The following is a 19,886-nucleotide window of genomic DNA, read 5'->3' on the forward strand; positions in this document are numbered from 1 at the left end:
CCCCCCACTCATGCTGCCTTCTGCGGGACGCCCAGGCTCTCCAGTCCCACCGAGAGGCCTGAGTGACCAGCTGGCAAGTCCGCCAGCTGGCCGGAGATCTCAACAATGCCGGAATCAGCTGATCAGCTTTGATCGGGTCTCGGATCTAGTAACCCGGAAGCAATGTCATGACATCACTTCTGGTTTATGGAAAAAACTTAAAAGGCACCAGATTAAAAAAAAATTACAACTTTTTGAATACTTTTAAGTGCAAAGGAGGGATTTGGGGTCTTTTAGATCTCAGATGCCTTCATAATGAGTACCTGTCTCTGCCTATTAACGTCACAAGGGATGTTTACATTTTTACACAAGTGATCAGTGTAAAAACAAAGTCAAATAAAATAAATAAGAAAAAAAAAAATGTAAAGCGCCTCCAACCCTCCATGCTCACGCTGAAGCTAACGCATACGCAAATCGCACCCACAAATCTAAACAGTGCTCAAGCCACACACGTGAGGTATCACCATGATCGTTAGACTGAGAGCATTAATTGTAATGCAACTATAAACAGGTAACCTGTAGAATGTGTAATGTGTTGCGATAGGGGATTTTTAAGTACCGTAGTTTGTAGCCATTTCACAAGTGTTTTTAAAGCATTACATGTTGGGTATCTATTTACGTGGCGCAACGTCTTCCACATTACACAAAAAAAATTGAGCTAACTTTACTGTTTTTGTTTTTTTTAATTCATAAGAGTGTACTTCCAAAAAAAAAAACTGCATTTGAAAGGCTGCTGCGGTAATACAGTGTGACATAAAATATTGCAACAAACACCAATTTTATTCTCTAGGCTCTCTGCTAAAAAATATATATATATATATATATATATATATATATATATATATATATGGCTCCAAGTAATTTTATAGCAAAAAATACTGATTTTAACTTGTAAGCAACAAGTGGCAGAAAAGGGCTTTGTCATGAACTGGTTAAGATCACTAGGAGTCAGCAGATTGTCTGCCTACACAATTATGACATATTGAAAAAGAGTAGTAGCCATTCTGTAGAAGACATGGAGGCATGACAGCACCAAAGGGAATATTTAACAGCAATGAAATAAATGCACATTCAAACAACTAAATTTGCCTGGCTTTCCCCTGCACGTTCATGCTAGTTATAGCAGGAAAAGGTCTTGCAAAAATATTTTCTTTATGCAATTCATAGAAAAGAATAAAACAAAAAATTTATGGGATTCTAGTTTAATCAGCATTCACTTAAAAAAGCCGGCAGGGGTGGAGGGAAAAGATGCGTAAAAACCTTCGGTGGCCACAACAGGTTGAATAATTTTAGGTCTTGAAGCCTAATTTTTAATGCAACAAATGTGTGTGGTGCTCTATGGCCTCATATATGCACATACAATATTACAAAACTGACCGGACACACTAAAGCCTGTGGCCTGTAGGTTGGAGCATTACAGCTGAAAATATTCAACCAGGTTTCAGCAATGATTAGTAAATTGATAATTTGACAGTTTATGAATTATAACTATGCAAAGTGTTTTTTGTTTTCAAGGTTACAGCGTTTTTGAAATAGCTTATGTGGTTAGGTGGTGTATAAGCATAAAAGAAAAATTCTTTAAAGTTAAAAACGGCAAAATGGTCACAAGTGTAAGCAAAACAAATCCCCCCCAAGTACAGTAAACAGCTTTTTCATCTTCATCAATCAATTTACTGCTCAAGGTAGCAGTTAAAAATATTATATTTACCTACAGAATTTACTACTGTACGAAAACTCAAACTGAGATATTTTATATTCCGCATAAAAAGTAAGGAAATGTTCCATTAACACACATAGAAAACCATAAAATTCCTTTGCCGTTCTATATTAAATGCCCTGTATAAATAAAAAGCAAATCATAAGTGTATATAGTGTGTTGAATATATCCCACACAAAATTACATGGCAAAAGATCACATTGAAAGTGCTGACACCATTTGGAATGGTTTGCAAGAAGAAAGCTGTGCAACAATCATGGCAGATAGAATCTATTCAGTCAAAATAATAATAATAAAAAAAAAAAAATGTATCATTCGCTGTCATCAGAATAAAACACTTGCGTTCTGTGCAGTAGAAAACTCATCTATACTCGGTGTGCAAATTATATGTTTATTACCAGGATTCAATTTATACATTGCCTCTATTAGCCTTGTACTTTGCTGTTATTTGATTTGAAAAGAAAAAACAGAAAGTAAAGCCAAGATCTCTAAAACTCTTAGTAAATGTATTATTGAAGCATATCTGTAATCTGAAATTAATGACTATAGGTCATGCAAACAGATTTGGACAATGAAGACAGAAACACGGATTTGACTGTTATATATATATATATATATATATATATATATATATATATAGTTAGTTACTGCTGTTATACGACGATCAGCCATAACTTTATCCCCAATCACCTAATATTGAGTAGGTCACCATGCATAGAGGCATGGACGAACCAGCTAGTCAGTAACAGATCCTTTAAGTCCTGTAGGTTGTGAGGTTGGGCCTCCATGGATTGTACTTGATTTTCCAGTGCATCCCACATACAGTATGCTTGATTGGATTAAGGTCTGGAGAATTTGGAGACCCAGTCAATACCTCAAATGCCTTTTTGAGTTCTTCAAACTATTCTTGAGCCATTTTTGCAGTGTGGGTATATTAACCTGCTGAGAGAGGCCACTGCCACAAAGGAATACCGTTTCCTTGAAGGGGTGCACTTTGTCAGCAACATGTTTAGGTAGGTGGTACCTGTGAAGTAACATTGAAAATGCCAGGACCCAATGTTTTCCATCAGAACATTGACCAAAGCATCACACTCTCTCTGCTGGCTTGCCTTCTTCCCGTACTGTGTCCTTGGCTTACGCAGGTAAGTAACACAAATACACCAGGCCAATTGTGGTGTAAAACAAAATGTGATTCATCAGACCAGGCCACCTTCCTCATTTGCTCCATGGTTCAGTTCTGATGCTCACGTGCCCATTCTAGGCACTTCTGCCTGTGGGCACAGGTCATAGGTACCCAGAACGGTCTGCGGCTACGTGTCCCCGTACACAACAAACTGCAATACCCATTTTTTCTGCTTTCCACACATCAACTTCAGGGACATGTTTACTTGCTGACTAATAAATCCCATCAAATTTAAGATGTCATTATAACAAGATAATCAATGTTATTGGTCATAAAGTTATGGCTGATCAGTGTATTTCCTAGAGCTGCCCAATAACATGGAATATATGTCTGGGTTCAGATTGGCCAGACTAAAAAACCCATAGAATTTATCATCTGTGTTTTATATATATTTTATATGATCCTCCGAAATAAATCAATCAGGACCTTTACAAAACTGGTTTTAGGGTCTGCAGCCTTTTGCCAATCATCGGTGCATCCTCCCTGGCCAACAACTCATGCTTCATAAATGATTAGGGGTCATCACGCACTCTGGATTTGGTGTACCCAAAATTCTTCAATACCAGATGCCATAGAATGTGAGTACTTAAGTACTGTCAGGAAGAAAAACAAAAGTCTTGTACTAGTGGGCTAGCTATAGGCATAAAGCCTATATTTGAGATGCAGCCACCCAAGACCTTACTTGCGACAGATCTTTTAACGGACATACAGAATTTTTTTTACTAATCTTAGCTAAAACTTAAAAAAAATTTCTGTAATACACACTAGTGAGGAAGAATGTGCAGAGGTCTGAATTTCCACAGGTTTTCAACCGTACAGTGTATTTTTTTTTAGCAGTACAGACAGTACTTAACTCTTCTTTCTAAGTAGGTGCCCCATACCTGGAAGTACAGGGATTTTTCCTGGGGCTGCATTCTGGATCATGGTGTAATGTAGGCAAAACAGTACCGGATAATCAATTTTTATGCAGTAGGCAGGAGTAGCCTCATTTTTATTTTTCTATAAATTCTGACTCTTTTAATCCATTTAATTTGCTAAGTGAACTACCAGCCCCAGACTGACGAAGCACATATTGTTCAAATTTAGTGAGTGGACTATACATCAGTCGGCTTGTCATTAATAAACGAAAGCAATTTCTCATTCTGATTAGACTTACTGGCAAAACACAATTATATGTTCTTAATGTAACCAATGTATGCTATTACTTTATACAAAGAAGCCTTTAAAGCTGAACCTCAATGCATACATAAAATGATAGCTTTCAATGGTCTACTTACATATTTTGTCGTCTTTAACCAACTAGCCTAGTGCCCTAAGATATGACCGTTGTAAAACCTTCTCTTGTACTATGAATGAAATATATGGTTCTACTTATTTGTCTCATGTACCAGCACCGAAATGGCCCTGGTTGGCAATAAAAACCTAACAGACATAAGAACATTTACAATTGCAAGGTTGCATGTGTGGGATGTGTTTATCTACAAGCTGTTGGCTGTTCTGCAATTACAGAAAGAGGACCTCCACACACAAATTGTGTGAGCACCTGGGAAGATTCTGTAACTTTTGAGCTCCTATCTGTAATTAGCTGTATACAGAGCAGTCTTGTCACCGATGTCTTATATTTCTTTGGTCTTACTACAGGACACCTCCTACAGATGTTATGAGATGAGAGGAGGTGGCCTTCAGTCCAACCAGGGAGAAATCAGGCAGAACTTGTAACACTGCTTGGAATTTTAGCGCAGCAGATGTAGAGTTGTTGGCACTTCAAGAAGTAGATTTCACATTGAATTTATGAAAAATCAAATGGTAATCTGTTAATACTTGAGGTGTTTTTAAAGAGACAGAGCACGAGGACAGAGAGGTGTTGGATTTTCTTTCTCCCCAACATACACTTGAAAAACAGCAAAGGTTTCCGCTACAGTGAGACTCCGCTGATGTCCGTATGGAGACAGGCCATTCAAGAGAACAAAAAAGGAAGCGCCAGCTAAGAGCAGTGAGTTAAAGTTTTCATGCAGCAGTGGTTATAAAAACGTACAAAAAAAAAAAAGAAAATACATTTCTAGTAAGTTTGTATTACCACTGCTGCATTAAAGAAGGTTGTAAACCTCCCTGTGTAAGTTGTACCTATAGGTAAGCCTAGAATAAGACTTTCCTATAAATATTTCCTAAATGTATGGCGTTTAGGCAATATTTACTGTATACTGCGCCGATGTGCATGCGTTCTGAAGGAATGGTAACCCGTGCCGTTTCTTCAAGCGCATGTGCTGTGACCAGCAGCTCCTGCATGCATGCGCGGCAAGGACATCATGTGGAATCCGGCCAGTCACAGAGCTGGAGTCTGCGGCCCCGGAAGGAAGACAGGTCAAAGATGGATGCGGCCTGCAGCGGGGATGACGTGGGCTTCGTTTTCAGATAAGTGTCAAAGTGCTAGTATACGATGCATACTAGCACATTATGCCTTTACTTTGCAAGAAAAAAAGAATGGAAGAAAAACCCACCCACTGCTTTAAAAAAAATTTTTTTTAACTCGCTGCCCTAGGATGGCACTTTTTTTTTCTCTTGGGTGTTTCTAGGACAGAGCTGGCTTACTGTTGGGACAGCTGTTGCTGATGCTTATGCTGGCCATACACTATACGAAAAATCGGCTGAAATTTGGTCACTTTGGCCAGCTTGTCCTTTTTCCACCAGTTAATGGGCACAAAAATCGATGATCGTTGGGATGTTTTTGAGCCGACAAAAACAAAGAACAAGTTTGGAAATTTTCTGCCGAACGAACGATAAATTGAAAGGGTAAAATGTTTCCCATCTGAACTGTTTGAACGAGGTATATGTAAAAAAACAAACAAAAAACATATTAATTTATGTCCACTGAACGATTTATTGGTCATTATATGACGGTTCTATCATTTGCTCTCACGGCCGGATGTCAGTTTTTCTAAAATGGGTTTACCCGATTTTTCATATAGTGAACGGCCAGCATTAGTCTACCATAGATATTATGGTACTTTTTATTACATGCACTATATACTTTTTAAGCATGGGCTCTGAATTCTTCCTTTTTGCGTCATTACCATTTGCATTATTGGAGGCTGCCATTGCGGTTTTTACATTCGGGCACTGCCAGTTGCGAGACTTTCAGGGTGACACCCTAGCTTCACTACTATTTAAGTACATCTGATGTCACTCTTACTTCCCTTACACACATAGTTGTTGGAGGGTCAGTAATTAAAGGTATTGTAGCCAGTCCCATCATAACAGCCAGGCAGCATGTTCAGGGGGTAGCCAGCAATAGCAGAACCCATACATCTTCCAAGGTAAGGTTTACTTTTAGACAAGTATTTCAGATAGATTCAACAGAAAAGGGGTACTAACGTTAGCAACTAGCATTCTGCACAGCAATTCAATGATATTGAGGAACATAACATGCTATTTTTGCCTGTTTAACCAGACTATTAAGACAGCAGTCTCAGCAGCAGAGGAAGGGAGGACTGAAGAAAATAAAATGCAGACAGTATATACTAGCTTTTAAGCAGAGAGCACAAGCTGACCTAACAGTGCCAGGAGATGTGTACTCATTTAAGATTTAAACCTACTCCATTAAGCTATATTGAAGAGAATATGTTCAATAAATGAATGCAACTATGTTTATGTTAAAAGCCTGTTTCCTGAAGCCCATAATTAAAGGAAATTTCGTACAAAGCAAGGACTTTTTTGTCAAACCCCTGCAAATGGAAAAATGGATAGCACTCATACAAGTGGAAGCATGGCTTCATATTTAACCTTAACACTCCAGTCATTAATGCTTTGTCTAACTTCCTCAATGAAAGACAAGGTACTGCTCCATTGAAGTAAAATTAAAAAAAAAATCAACTATACCATGCTGTTCAGAAGTGGAGATTCATTAATGCCAGCTAATGTATTGGCATAAAGAAAAGTAACATCCTATTGGAACAAGCACACACTCAACCTGTCTGCCCAGCCCCCTCCCATTTTAACTCGTGCTGTTTTATTGTTATAGGCAATTTGTACCACTCAGCATGACAGTGTAAACTGAATTAGGATTAATTTACATGCAAAAGAACACTTAGGAGAGCCGCATGGTAAGCAAATGTATTGTCTCGTTTGCTGAGGTGGAAAAGAACCCCGAGGAAAAAAAAATGCCGGTTTAATTAAAGGGCATCAAATATGATTGCTTGAGGTGGTTAAGGGGCAGAAAATAGTAAAATGTCCAACTAGTTAAAGAATTAGCATCTTGCTTGCAGGGGATTTAAGAGATAGATTCATAAATCTTAATAAAACAAAGTGAACACCTTGGCTCTAAATTTTTAAGCGATGTCCTTCCAAAATATAAAGGTAAACCATGGTCAAAGAGTACAGGATAAACATGTGTTTTACTTCTGCACAACAGCTTTCAAACTTTTAAAGACAAACAGAGAGAAGCACCACAAGGTCAGGATAGATCAGGTTTATGATCTCTTCAATCACATGTGGTTAAAAGAAGTTCAGCACTAAAAATCCTCTGTTAGTGGCATCTCCCAGCGTGGTACTAGCTCTGTAATATATCCATCCATAGGCAAACAAAATAGAGTCCCGCCCAGCAGGAAGATATAATGCAGTCCAATGGAGCTGAAACTGAGGCTTGGCTCTCAGTCAGCTGTGAATTACAGGAGCCCAGCGCAGTGAGGTCACTAATGATGCGATGACTTTTCGACGCATGCGCACTGTAAACCACAGGCACGTGCCTTCTTCAAGCACTTTACCAAAGGTGATATAAACATGCTCATCAGCCACTAGCTGTCACCTATTTTTTTATTTATTTTTTACATGGAAGAATCTGAGGAAGTTGGCAGAGAGATGTCTCCAGGGCCCCTTAAAGCACTGTGCATGGGCACCAAAGTACATACAAAGCCAAGGACCATACTGTGTGCAGCCATTGCACACTAGCTTCTGATTAGAGCAAAAGTCGATCGGTTTTACAAATCTTTCATCATAACTACATTTTAATGTTTAAAGCAGAACTCCAGGAAGGCAGGAATTTCATTTCCATTAAATTAACCACACATACAGTTTAGTTTAAACTGAGTACCCTTGGCCACCAGGACAGCCACCCCCCTAGAGTTGCTCGTGTATGAAGTGTGGTATACCCACCCCACCCACGGCCTTTTGAGGGATAACTGTAGCTGACCCGTCATGTGAGTCTCAAGCAAAACCACTATATCCGCCCGCATCTGCTTAACACACGAGAGGACAGCCACTCGTTTCCGTCTGGTTCCCAAACCCCTCACATTCCAGGTGACCAGCTTAAAAGTTCCCATCACCATTTAGGCAACTCACACAGATCCAGAGCCCCAGCCGCGGGTCACCCCACTTCGAGGCCCAGATATGCACCCGAACAGAGGGAGCCAACCATACCCTCCCCACCTCAATCTCCCTCCCACACCAGGTAAAACAACATAGCAACCACATAACACTTGAGCAGCAGTCAGATACAGTGCTTAGGAAAACAAAAAAAACAGACTTATAAGATCTAAACAGTGCAAAAATATCTTTATCAACTCTGGACCGACAACAGCTCGAGCTCCACGCCACCCTCCACCTCCGCGTGGGCCGAGGCCGGCCAGGGAAACTCATCTTGAACATTCTGTGACGCCCGCATCGGTCCACAATGGCTTACGTGGAAGGCACCGGATGACAAATAAAGATGAGGGCCCGCTGCGTGCGCCACCGGCAAAAGGGACGAACAAAAGTTAACTGTGCTGCACAGCCGGGTGATGGCGTACGGCATCCAACACCAACAGAGGACGGGGTGCAAGTGTCCGGCTGTCAGAAGCGGTTGTGAAAAGGGGGGACCGATCCAGTGTGTAAAATTGTAAAAATCAAAAAGGGGGAGAAGATAAAGGATAAAAATAAAAACAAAATAATGGGGGAGGGGGGAGAACAGGTAGGAGAAAGACCCCCCGCTGCCACCCTACACATAGGGCAAAGGTAAGTATCATGGAGTACGGAACCACATATGGACAGGCAACATCAGGAACCAAGGCAGTCATAAGGGTCCATCTCAGGGGGGCAACAGTCACGGGTAACTTACACAGTGAGTAACATGTTTCCCCCTCCACCGCCTAGGGGCATAGTGCAGCAGACGAACAAACATCCTTCGGGAGCAGCAATTCACTCTGGGACAACTGCAGGGGCCTGCTCCAGCCAAGAGAGCACCGCATTGGGATCTTCAAAAAAATGCGCTTTTCCATCCCGGATGATCCGTAGTTTAGCAGGGAACAGCATGGCATATACCAGATGTCGGGCTCGGAGCCGGCGCTTCACCTCTGAAAACTGTGCCCTCCGCCGCTGTACCTCGGAGGAGAAGTCCGGAAACACTGCAATACGCTGGTTTTCAAAGGGGATATTGCCTTTCTCCCGGGTAAGGCGCAAGACAGCATCCCGGTCGCGGTAGTTAAGCATCTTCGCAATGAATGTGCGGGGAGGGGCTCCTGCCGGCGGGGGTTTAGAGGCCAAGCGGTGCGCTCGCTCCACCGCAAAAGTAGTAGAGAAGGCCTCCCTACCGAATGTGGCAATAAGCAGGCGTTCCAGAAACCCAGGAGGATCCGAGCCTTCAGCCCTCTCCGGCAGCCCCACAAAACGGAGATTACACCGGCGCAGCCTATTCTCAATGTCATCTTGCTTGCTCAGTACAACCTGTAGCTGATGCTGCAGCCGTTCCGTGGTAACTTGGAGGGGGGGGATGTCATCTTCCACCTGCCCAATCCTGCGCTCCGTTTCGCTGACTCGTTCCCGCAGCTTATGTAGGTCCTGGCGGATAAGGGAAATGTCCACCTTCACCTCCTCAATTCTGGAGGTAAGAGTCGTGCGGCAGAGCGTAACAGCCTCCAGGATCCGCGCGGTGTCGCCCGATGGCGCGGTGTCCTCGCTCGGGCCTGATGCGGCGCCATCTTCCTCCACGAGGTCCGGACCGTCCGCCCGGAATTTCCCGAGCTTCGCGATCGCGCTCTGGGCCCTCTTGGTCGGTGACATGCCACCGGGGTATGCACCGAAGGTAAGTAGTCCGAATTGCCCCCAGGGAAATCAGAATCGGTCCTCTAGGATAAAAGTAGGATAGCAGGCAGCCGGAGCTCACACTAGAAGCGTCCTACGCCATGCAGCTTCAGGCCACGCCCCCAACCACACATACAGTAACTCACAAAGTGAATACACCCCTTACATTTTTGTAAATATTTTATATTTTACATCTTTGCATGTGACAACACTGAAGAAATTACACTTTGCTACAATGTAAAGTAGTGAGTGTACAGCTTGTATAACAGTGTAAATTTGCTGTCCCCCCCCCCCCCCCCCCCCCAGAATAACTCAACACACAGCCATTAATATCTAAACCGCTGGCAACAAAAGTTAGTACACCCTGTCCAAAGTGGGCACGATTAACCATTTTCCCTCCCCGGTGTCATGCGACTCATTAGTGTTACAAGGTATCAGGTGTGAATGGGGAGCAGGTGTTAAATTTGGCGTTATCGCTCTCACACTGGATGTTCAAAAGGGCACCTCATGGCAAAAAACTCTGAGGATCTGAAAAAAAGAATTGTTGCTCTACATAAAGATGACATAAGGCTATAAGAAGTTTGCCAAGACTCAAACTGAGCTGCAACACGGTGGCCAAGACCATACAGTGGTTTAACAGGACAGGTTCCACTCAGAACAGGCCTCACCATGGTTGACCAAAGAAGTTGAGTGCACATGCTCAGCGTCATATTCAGAGGTTGTCTTTGGGAAATAGATGTACGAGTGCTGCTAGCATTGCTGCAGAGGTTAAAGGGGTGGAGGGTCAGCCTGTCAGTGCTCAGACCATATGCCGCACACTGCATAAAATTGGTCTGCATGCCTGTCATCCCAGAAGGAAGCCTCTTCTAAAGATGATGCACAAGAAAGCCCGCAAACAGTTTGCTGAAGACAAGCAGACTAAAGGACATGTATTACTGGAACCATATCCTGTGGTCTGATGAGACCGGGATAAACATATTTGGTTCAGATGGTGTCAAGCGTGTTTGGCGGCAACCAGGTGAGGAGTACAAAGGCAGCAACCAGGTGAGGAGTACTAAGACAAGTATGTCTTGCCTTCAGTCAAGCATGGTGGTGGAAGTGTCATGGTCTGGGGCTGCATGCGTGCTTCCAGCAATGGGGAGCTACAGTTCATTGAGGGAACCATGAATGCCAACATGTACTGTGACAAACTGAAGCAGAGCATGATCCCCTCGCTTCAGAGACTGGGCCAGAGGGCAGTATTCCAACATGATAATGACCCCAAACAAACCTTCAAGATGACCACTGCCTTGGTAAAGAAGCTGAGGCTAAAGGCGATGGACTGGCCAAGCATGTCTCCAGATCTAAACCTTATTGAGCATCTGTGGGGCATGCTCAAACGGAAGGTGGAGTACAAGGTAAGAAAAAATTGTTTTTTTGTGCGTTGCGCTGCTGGATTATATATGTCCTGGATGGGGGGAGTGAGGAAGGAAAAAAGAGGGGGTTTTTTATGGGGGAGGGGAAAAAGGTTTGGGGGAAAAAAACCGCTGAAGTTGATAAATTGGTGTGGCGGATTTAGGGATGTCAAGTCTGCTTATCACAGAGTTTTGCAATCCTTGCTGTGTATGTCAGTAAATGCAGCAGAAGTAATGGATAGCTGGCAGGATCACAAATTATAGTCCACAGTTACTGGTTGTGGAAAATAGTCATAGAAAGGGGATGATTTCTTTAGCACAGGCAGGTAGGCAGCATGTTCAAGGATAGAAGGTACCTTGTAAAAGACATATAAACAGAAGAAAAAACAGCGCCAATCTAAGTGCAGTATTGTTGAATCAAAGACATTTAATTTGTGAAGTTATGCACTCACACTCTACCAGAAGGTTTCAGGCACATCATGTATCTAGAGGGCATCGCAGGGCTCTCGAGGAGAAGCGGTAACTCGTTCGGCTGTATCTCTCGTCCGGTGGCGCCGGTGGTTCCCAGCGTCGCACGGCTTGGTGTAACAGCGTCAGGGAGGTCCGTTCGTCCGTTCGTTGTTATGTTGAGGGGCGCACTGCGATGACGTTTCGTTGTGGTTTACGTTGCACGCGTTCGGAGCATGCGTGCTCCTTCATCAGGCAAGTACAACTCTAACATCCACCAGCTCCGTGATGTCCTCATGGAGGAGTGGAAGAGGACTCCAGTGGCAACCTGTGAAGTGCTGGTCAACTCCATGCCCAAAAGGGTTAAGGCAGAGCTGGAAAATAATGGTGGCCACACAAAATATTTACACTTTGGGCCCAGTTTGGACATTTTCACTTAGCGGTGTACTCACTTTTGTTGCCAGCGGTTTTATACATTAATGGCTGTGTTGAGTTATTTTGAGGGGACAGCAAATGTACACTGTTATACAAGCTGTACACTCACTACTTTACAATGTAGCAAATTGTAATTGCTTCAGTGTTGTCACCTGAAAATATATAATAAACTATGTACAAAAATGTGAGGTGTGTACTCACTTTTGTGAGATACTGTACATGTCCTATGTTAAACTGACCACACATTACAATCTGACATGCACAATCTGCTTCTGATTTACATATATTATTTGTGCTACTGCCTAATCCAGTTTATTTTCAGGTAAACTTGAAGCAACACAGAAGCAACTCCTTGTGCAAAGCAGTGACAAGAGGAAGCAAATTGCAAGCACCTGAAAGGATAGTGCACTGGATTTCTTTCTGAATCTAATGCCTGTCTACAAAAGCCCGGATTTTTATAAGCTGCAAAAAAAAAAAAAAAAAAAAGTTTGTTCTGTAAAATTAAAGTGCAAATTAATCCTGTCCTCTCAATGAATGAATTTTCATGCAAATGTAATGTGGATTTCCTGCCCTGTGCTCGAGCCGATTACAAGATTTCCAATAACCAGGGTTTGGTATAAATTAGAAAACAAGTTGCAATGTGTACGCACAGATTCTGTTAGCCCTTGTACACACGGTCGGACATTCTGACAACCAAATCCGTTGTATTTTGTCCGAAACGGTTGCATACACACGGTCGGACAAAGTTGTCGGAAAATCTGATCGTTCATAATGTGATGACGTAATTTCGTTACGATGGGACTACGTTCAGGCTAGTAGCCAATAGTCTAGTCTAGGAATTTGATCTGAGCATGCGTGGCACTTTGTCCGATCGGAATTCTCTACACATGATCGGACAAAGTCCGATCGGATCATGTTGTCGGAAAATTTTATAGCCCAGCTGGAAAACTTGGTCGGTCGGATACTCTGACGGAAACAGTCCGATGGAGCCCACACACGGTCGGATTATCCGACAACACTGTCCTATCGGACATTGTCCATCGGAATATCCGACCGTGTGTACAAGAGCTAACAGCAATTTGAATAGTGGACCCACAGTGACAAAGCATATAAACAGTGGTTACAGCAACATGAATAGAAAGGATCAATAGATATTTTTTTTCCAGACACAGAAACTAACCATTAACCTTCTTGCAAGTTGGCATTTGTATCATCAGGTCCCCCTCAGGTTTCAGCATCTCTGGGGTGCTCCAACAAACATGGAAGCACAACTTGCTTTAAAAGCCTGCTGCAACCATATAGATTTTATGGTATAAAATGAATGGTCTTGTAGGCATTTGTGGCGGGATATTATTTTTACACAGAATTCCCAAAGTCTACCATTGTATTACATGCAGAAAAGGTTTATATGTCTGTCTGTTCTTGATCTACAGAATCATGGCTCCTGTAAGCAATTACTACAAAACCTTCTTGAGAACATCTGTAAAACAATTAAACCCTAACTGTACTTTGGTGGTTCTCTTCTCTTCATGTTGCCCTACAAGTACCAGATGATAAACAAATGTTTAAACCTAGTTACAGATTTTATTAAAATAGGAATGCAGACATTCACTATTCAAATAAAGATTTGTTTGGTTAAGGGTCTCTTCAAATTAAGATAAACTGCTGCAGCAGGGAGAAAACTTTAAACAGTTAAGGACCTGGGATGTACCTGGTATGCCCTAGAACAGTGGTCATCAACCCTGTCCTGAGGGTCCACTAACAGGCCAGGTTGTATGCATTACCTTGGGGAGATGCAGACTAGAATAGTGCAATCACTGAGCACCAAATGATATCACCTGTGATGTATTTCAGTTATCTTGCAAACCTGGCCTGTTGGTGGGCCTTGAGGACAGGGTTGATGACCACTGCCCTAGAAGCCCCTGTTCTGTCCAACCCATTAACATTAGGTAGCTGCCCATATGTAGGTCCTTCTCTGTATCAGCTATTTTAGCTGTTAACATCTGTTCTCTGGCAGTGTTTTCTGAATATCAACACAGTTTGAGTCATTTCCATGATTTTTTTTTATTTGTACTAACAATATCACAGAGAGTAGATAGAGGGCAACATCAGGCAGTATGCAGGATGGAACACCCATGCGAATATCCATGGGCATGTTGGCCTCACACCAGAGGGTGGCACTAGCTCTGCATATGAGCTTGTGTAACCATGTGTGCCACTTTGCTGATCATGCCACCATCAAGCTATTTAAATTGGTCAGCTGCACATAGCCAGTGCTGCCTTGTCTACATTACTTATGAAACTGATCTGACATCATGCCTGATTACAGGTTACCAACCTGACCTGCCTTGACCGGTTTCTGATATCTGCCGCGATGGACCTCGGCTTGCCCCTGGACTATAATTGAATAAATGCACTCTATTTTTCTGACCTGCTTCCTCTATTATCGACGCTGAACTGAACCGTGGACCTTGTTTCTGCTAATGTTACTACACCTGGTCAGTTGCTGACAAACACCCGATACACACTATTAGATTTTCTGTCGATTTTTGTCTTCAGATTTACCAAAATCATTTAGTGCAAGGGCGTGCCTGATTGCATAAAAATTGAAACTTTTAAGGTTTGACCTCATATTACATGGTTTTGATAAATCTGAAGAAAATCTAATAGCGTGTATCGGGCCTTAGATTGCTTGACTTTGCACCAGTCTAGAGTTTCTGTGCATTGGTTACCATCATCATGCAGTCTCTGGGATAATGGTGTTACCTGCACATCGGAAAGGTGCCACAGCTGACGCATCACTTGCGTCTTACTACCTTTCCGCTGATCCTATGGTTATTTGCTGCTCCTATGTTCCTGCTTAATATTCCTGTGTCCGGTCTGCTGCCTGTGGGAAGCGCCACTGCAAGTGTGGATGTTTTTCCATTTTCCTGGTGTTGGGCTCTAAGGGCTGGTTTACACTAGCGAGCTGCCCCAATTGCATGGCTATTTGTGTGGCAGCAATTTTACTAGCAGGATCAACAGGAATCAGTAAAGATATGGCACTGAAGAGTTTCTTTACAATCACATGTGCAATTTTTTTTAAACAAATTTACACTTACTAATAAAATACAAAAGATCATTATGAATTATCATTTCCTAGACCTCTAGGACTTCGTACTGCAATTGAACCGATTTAGAAAGAGTGTCTCCTGGAAGCTTGCCCTTAAAGATCAACTGTTAGTGCAAATAAAGTAACACATACATTACTATTCAACCTGCCCAAAACCTTGCAGAATTGATAGCTTTGGATCAAGTTGTCCTTAACTTTGATAAACACGCTTAAAAAAAAAAAAGAAGAGATCCTTAACATAATACTTGATAATACACTACAAGCTGCTTTGCCACAACCTTAGGGTCATATTTATATAGAGGTGAATATGACATTCACCAAACATTTACTGCAGGTGAATCTTCCAGGTTCATGAATCTTCTTGAATGATTCTGAAGGATTCACCTGTGAATGTTTGGTGAAAATCACATTCATTGTTTTACAAATATGCCCCTGAGGCCCTATTCACACCTGAGCGTTTTTGTAGCCTGAAGCTACAAAACGCTGGAGGGGGGGAAAAAAAAAATCAGTTATTCTCTACGAAGATGGTTCACATCTCCACTCCAAAATGGCAAAAGCCCCAAAATGCCTGAAGCTCCAACAAGTTCTGAAACTTTTTTTCTTTTAGGCAGATTTGGGAATTTTTCTGCTTTTTACATTGGTGACCTATTGACCTGTACAAAATTGCAGTAAAAAATTGCACGGCTTTCTGCCTGAAAACATTACGCTCAGGTGTGAATGGGGCCTTAGTGTAGATTAAATAAGGATTTAGAAAATATATGTGTGCACGAACCTTGCCTGAGCAGACCATAAAAGGCTCAGCATGCAATACATTTCCAAAGTACATTGTATCCTATCTTACATACTTATTGCAATAATAAGAGATATTTCAGCAGGTGAATTTCCTATAACAGTCAACTACGATCATGTTGTCATATTCAAAAACATTACCTTTATTGCAATATACAAAATTACTGCATACGGCACATAAAAAGGATCATGACAGAAACACTATAATTCTATTTATCACTAATGCTTGAAGACAGATGATAAGCTGTGCACTCACCTTAACTTGCAGACCAGCGATAAAGCAGCAAGGAAGGCTTAAGCCAGCAGAAAGCAAAAACAGCAAGAAAGATGACAATGGAACATCAATAACATAACTTACAAAGTCCATATTTTTTTTACACAAAGCCTTAAAGGTTTGCAAAGATTTACTATTAGCCTTTACCCGTATTCTAGCCATATTCGGGAGGGGGGGAGGGGCAATAACAGGATAGGATTTTAAAACAGCTTACCTGTAAAATCCTTTTCTTTGAAGTACATCACGGGACACAGCCATAGTAGTTACTATGTGGTTTATAGACTACCTTCAGGTGATGGACACTGGCAAGACAAAGTGCACTCCCTATATAACCCCTCACACTACTGGGAGTACCTCAGTTTCGTAGTAAAGCAATACACGTGTATACCAAAGAAGAGAAGGTCCTCTGTGTCCCGTGATGTACTTCAAAGAAAATAATTTTTACAGGTAAGCGGTTTTAAAAATCCTATTTTCTTTTCATACATCATGAAACACAGAGCCATAGTAGTTACTATGTGGGATGTCCCATAGCAATGGCAACTGAAGGGAGGTAGACACAACAAAAAGTAGGGCACTAAGAGACTAGAGGACTTAAACTGCAGACTGCAGTACACTGCACCCAAAGGCAATGTCCTTACATCTACTTCATAGAATCTGGTAAATATATGGACTGAAGACCAAGTTGCAGCCTTGCAGATCTGAGCCATGGAGGCTTGGTGATGCACTGCCCAAGAAGCACTAACAACCCTGGTGGAGTGCGCTTTAATATGAAAAGTTGGAATTTTCCTTTTTAAACCGTAAGCTTGAACAATCACTTGACGAATCAATTTAGGAATAGTAGATTTTGACGCTGCCGGTCCTCTTTTAGGACCGTCTGGCAACACAAACAAAACATCTGTTTTACAAAACTGAGCGGTCACCTTCAAACAGACCTTAAAGAGGAGGTCCGTTTAAAAAAAAAAAAAAAAAAAAAAAAAAGTCAGCAGCTGCAAACACTGCAGCTGCTGACTTAATAAACACACTCACCTGTCCAGGGCGCCCGCGATGTCGGCCGCCCGAGGCCGACCCGTCCCTCGGCTCTCGGGTCCCGGCGCCGCCATTCGTTGTAAGGGAAACAGGCAGTGGAGCCTGATGGCTTCACTGCCCGTTTCCTACTGCGCATGCGCGAGTCCCGCCGCTACTGCGCATGCACGAGCGCTTTCTGAATGGGACGCGCTGTGTTCTGGAACACACAGTTCCCAGAACACAGCGCGACTCATTACCCAGAAGACACCGCGATGAAGGGAGAAGACAGAAGATCTCCGCGGAGGAGGAAGAGGAAGATTAGGAGAAAGTGCCTAGCAACAGGCATTTCTGGTAAGTAAAAAAAAAATTTTTTTTCATTTTTTTTTTTTTTTTATATTTTTTTGTAATTTTTAATATTTTTTCGTTTTCAGGGTGGCCCTCCACTTTAACCACTCTCACCACATCAAGAGAATGTAGTGATATTTCCTCCACAGAATGAGGTTCTGGAAAAAATGAAGGCACAACATCCTGGTCTTACCACTTAAATTCAGGGCACTTATACACCTTCCTGACCAGACGAATATTGAGCTTTCAGCACGGTCACATTTTGAATGACAATTGCGCGGTCATGCTACACTGTACCCAAACTACATTTTAATCATTTTGTTTCACAAACAGATTTCTTTTGGTGGTATTTGATTGCCTCTGGGATTTTTATTTTTTCCTAAACAAAAAAAAACGAAAATTGTGAAAAATATTTTTATTTCGGTTACAAAACTTTGTAAATAAGCAAGTTTTCTCCTTCGCTCATGGGCACCGATGTGGCACCAATGAAGTGGCACTGATAGGTGGCATGGATGGGCACTGATAGGTGGCATTGTAGTGTAAAGTATTGTACGGATGGATGCCAATCAGTGCTAAATAATGCATGACAATCAGCGATGTCGATTGTGGGCACTGATTGGCATCCATTGTGGGCACTGACTGGCATTCCTGGTGGTGTAGGGTGGCATAACTGGTGCTTGGCATCCCTGGTGGTCCAGTGGGGCATCCTCAGGGGGGCTGCGCTGATGATCAGCACAGACCCCCCTTTCAGAGAAGCAGCCGATCGGCTCTCCTCTACTCGCGTCTGACAGACGCGAGTAAGGAAAAGCTGATCAAAGGCTCTTCCTATTGTGGCAGCACGCAGGTAAAATCACCTGGTTGTATTCAGGATGGGAAATATGTGTGTCCTAGATTCAGGCTTTATGCAGACTTTTACAATTAGAGGGGAAGAGTTAATGAGCCCAGCTGTAGTAAGTGGGCTCATTAAGACCTCTACAAAAAACCCCAGCATGCATAGGGAGATGCTCCATCCTGGAACCAGTTTTGTGTGTGTAGACTGGGGAGTCTGAGATCTGTTCTGTGCGGTGAGTTAACGCCTGTGTGGCAAACCCCTACAATAGAGAAAGGGACTGGGGCAGCACAAGGCTGCACCCAGTTGTTAGACAGGGAGTCTACGTGTGTAGTTAGAGGTCAAGCTGACCAGGATTTATTTTCTTGTTTTATTTTGTTTGGCTGTTATATGTATCACTGCATGTAGCCTAAATAAACCGGATCTTTTATTTTTTGCACCTACACCGCTGTCTGCTGTGCCTGACTGTGTTGTGAACCCATCCAGGGGGTCACACACACCCGCTACTGAGCGAACCCCCTCACAGTTGGTGGAGAATTTTGGCAGTTTTTTTTTTTTTTTTGTTAAGGCCAGCATGGAGGAGATACTGAGACAGCTGGCTCTAGCAAATGCAAACCAGCAGCAAACAAATGCAGCTTTACAAAAGAGCCTTGCAGCTCAACAACAAGCCCAGCAGCAGGCAAATGCAAATCATCAGCAGACAAATGCAACTTTGCAGCAGAGTTTGGAAGCTCAGCAACAAGCCCAGCAGCGATCTGAAGCCCGCTTCATAGACCTGTTGCAGAAGCAAGAGCAGAAATTTCAACAGCAAATAGAGACATTGATACAGCAACGTCCGCAGACCAATGAAGCAAGTGGGTACAATAATACCGTAACCTTTGGTGTGAGCCGTTTACTGACAAAAATGACTGGAGAGGATGATCCGGAGGTGTTTTTGACCACATTTGAAAGGACTGCTGAAAGGGAAAAGTGGCCTAAGGAGCAATGGGCTGGACTGGTGGCCCCTCTGTTAACTGGGGAATCGCAGAAAGCTTATTATGACCTAGAGCCTGACCAAGCAAAAGACTATGTGGTGCTAAAAGCAGAAATATTGGCACGGCTGGGTGTCACCCTGGCAGTCCGGGCTCAGCGTGTGCATAACTGGACTTTTCAGGTTGGAAAACCTCCCAGGTCTCAAATGTATGATCTCATTCACCTGAGCAGGAAGTGGCTGCAGCCAGAGATTTTGACCGCACCAAACATTGTGGAACGTGTGGTTATGGATTGT

At 42.6% G+C, this 19,886-nt stretch overlaps 1 protein-coding gene and 1 non-coding gene across 3 annotated transcripts in view; both read right to left on the minus strand.

Annotated features, from left to right (window-relative positions):
- The window catches only part of AP3B1 (adaptor related protein complex 3 subunit beta 1), a 588,663-nt gene that overhangs the window by 19,351 nt on the left and 549,426 nt on the right, over positions 1 to 19,886 (minus strand). The gene's annotated exons all lie outside the window — the stretch shown is intronic.
- On the minus strand, positions 7,792 to 7,918 carry LOC143941513 (small nucleolar RNA SNORA70). Its single transcript, XR_013264203.1, has one exon. It is a non-coding gene; the product is annotated as a small nucleolar RNA SNORA70 (small nucleolar RNA).

This window comes from Lithobates pipiens, unplaced genomic scaffold (assembly GCF_037356315.1).
Source record: "Lithobates pipiens isolate NorthernLeopardFrog02 unplaced genomic scaffold, aLitPip1_a1.2 Scaffold_3, whole genome shotgun sequence".
Taxonomy (NCBI): Eukaryota; Metazoa; Chordata; class Amphibia; order Anura; family Ranidae; genus Lithobates; species Lithobates pipiens.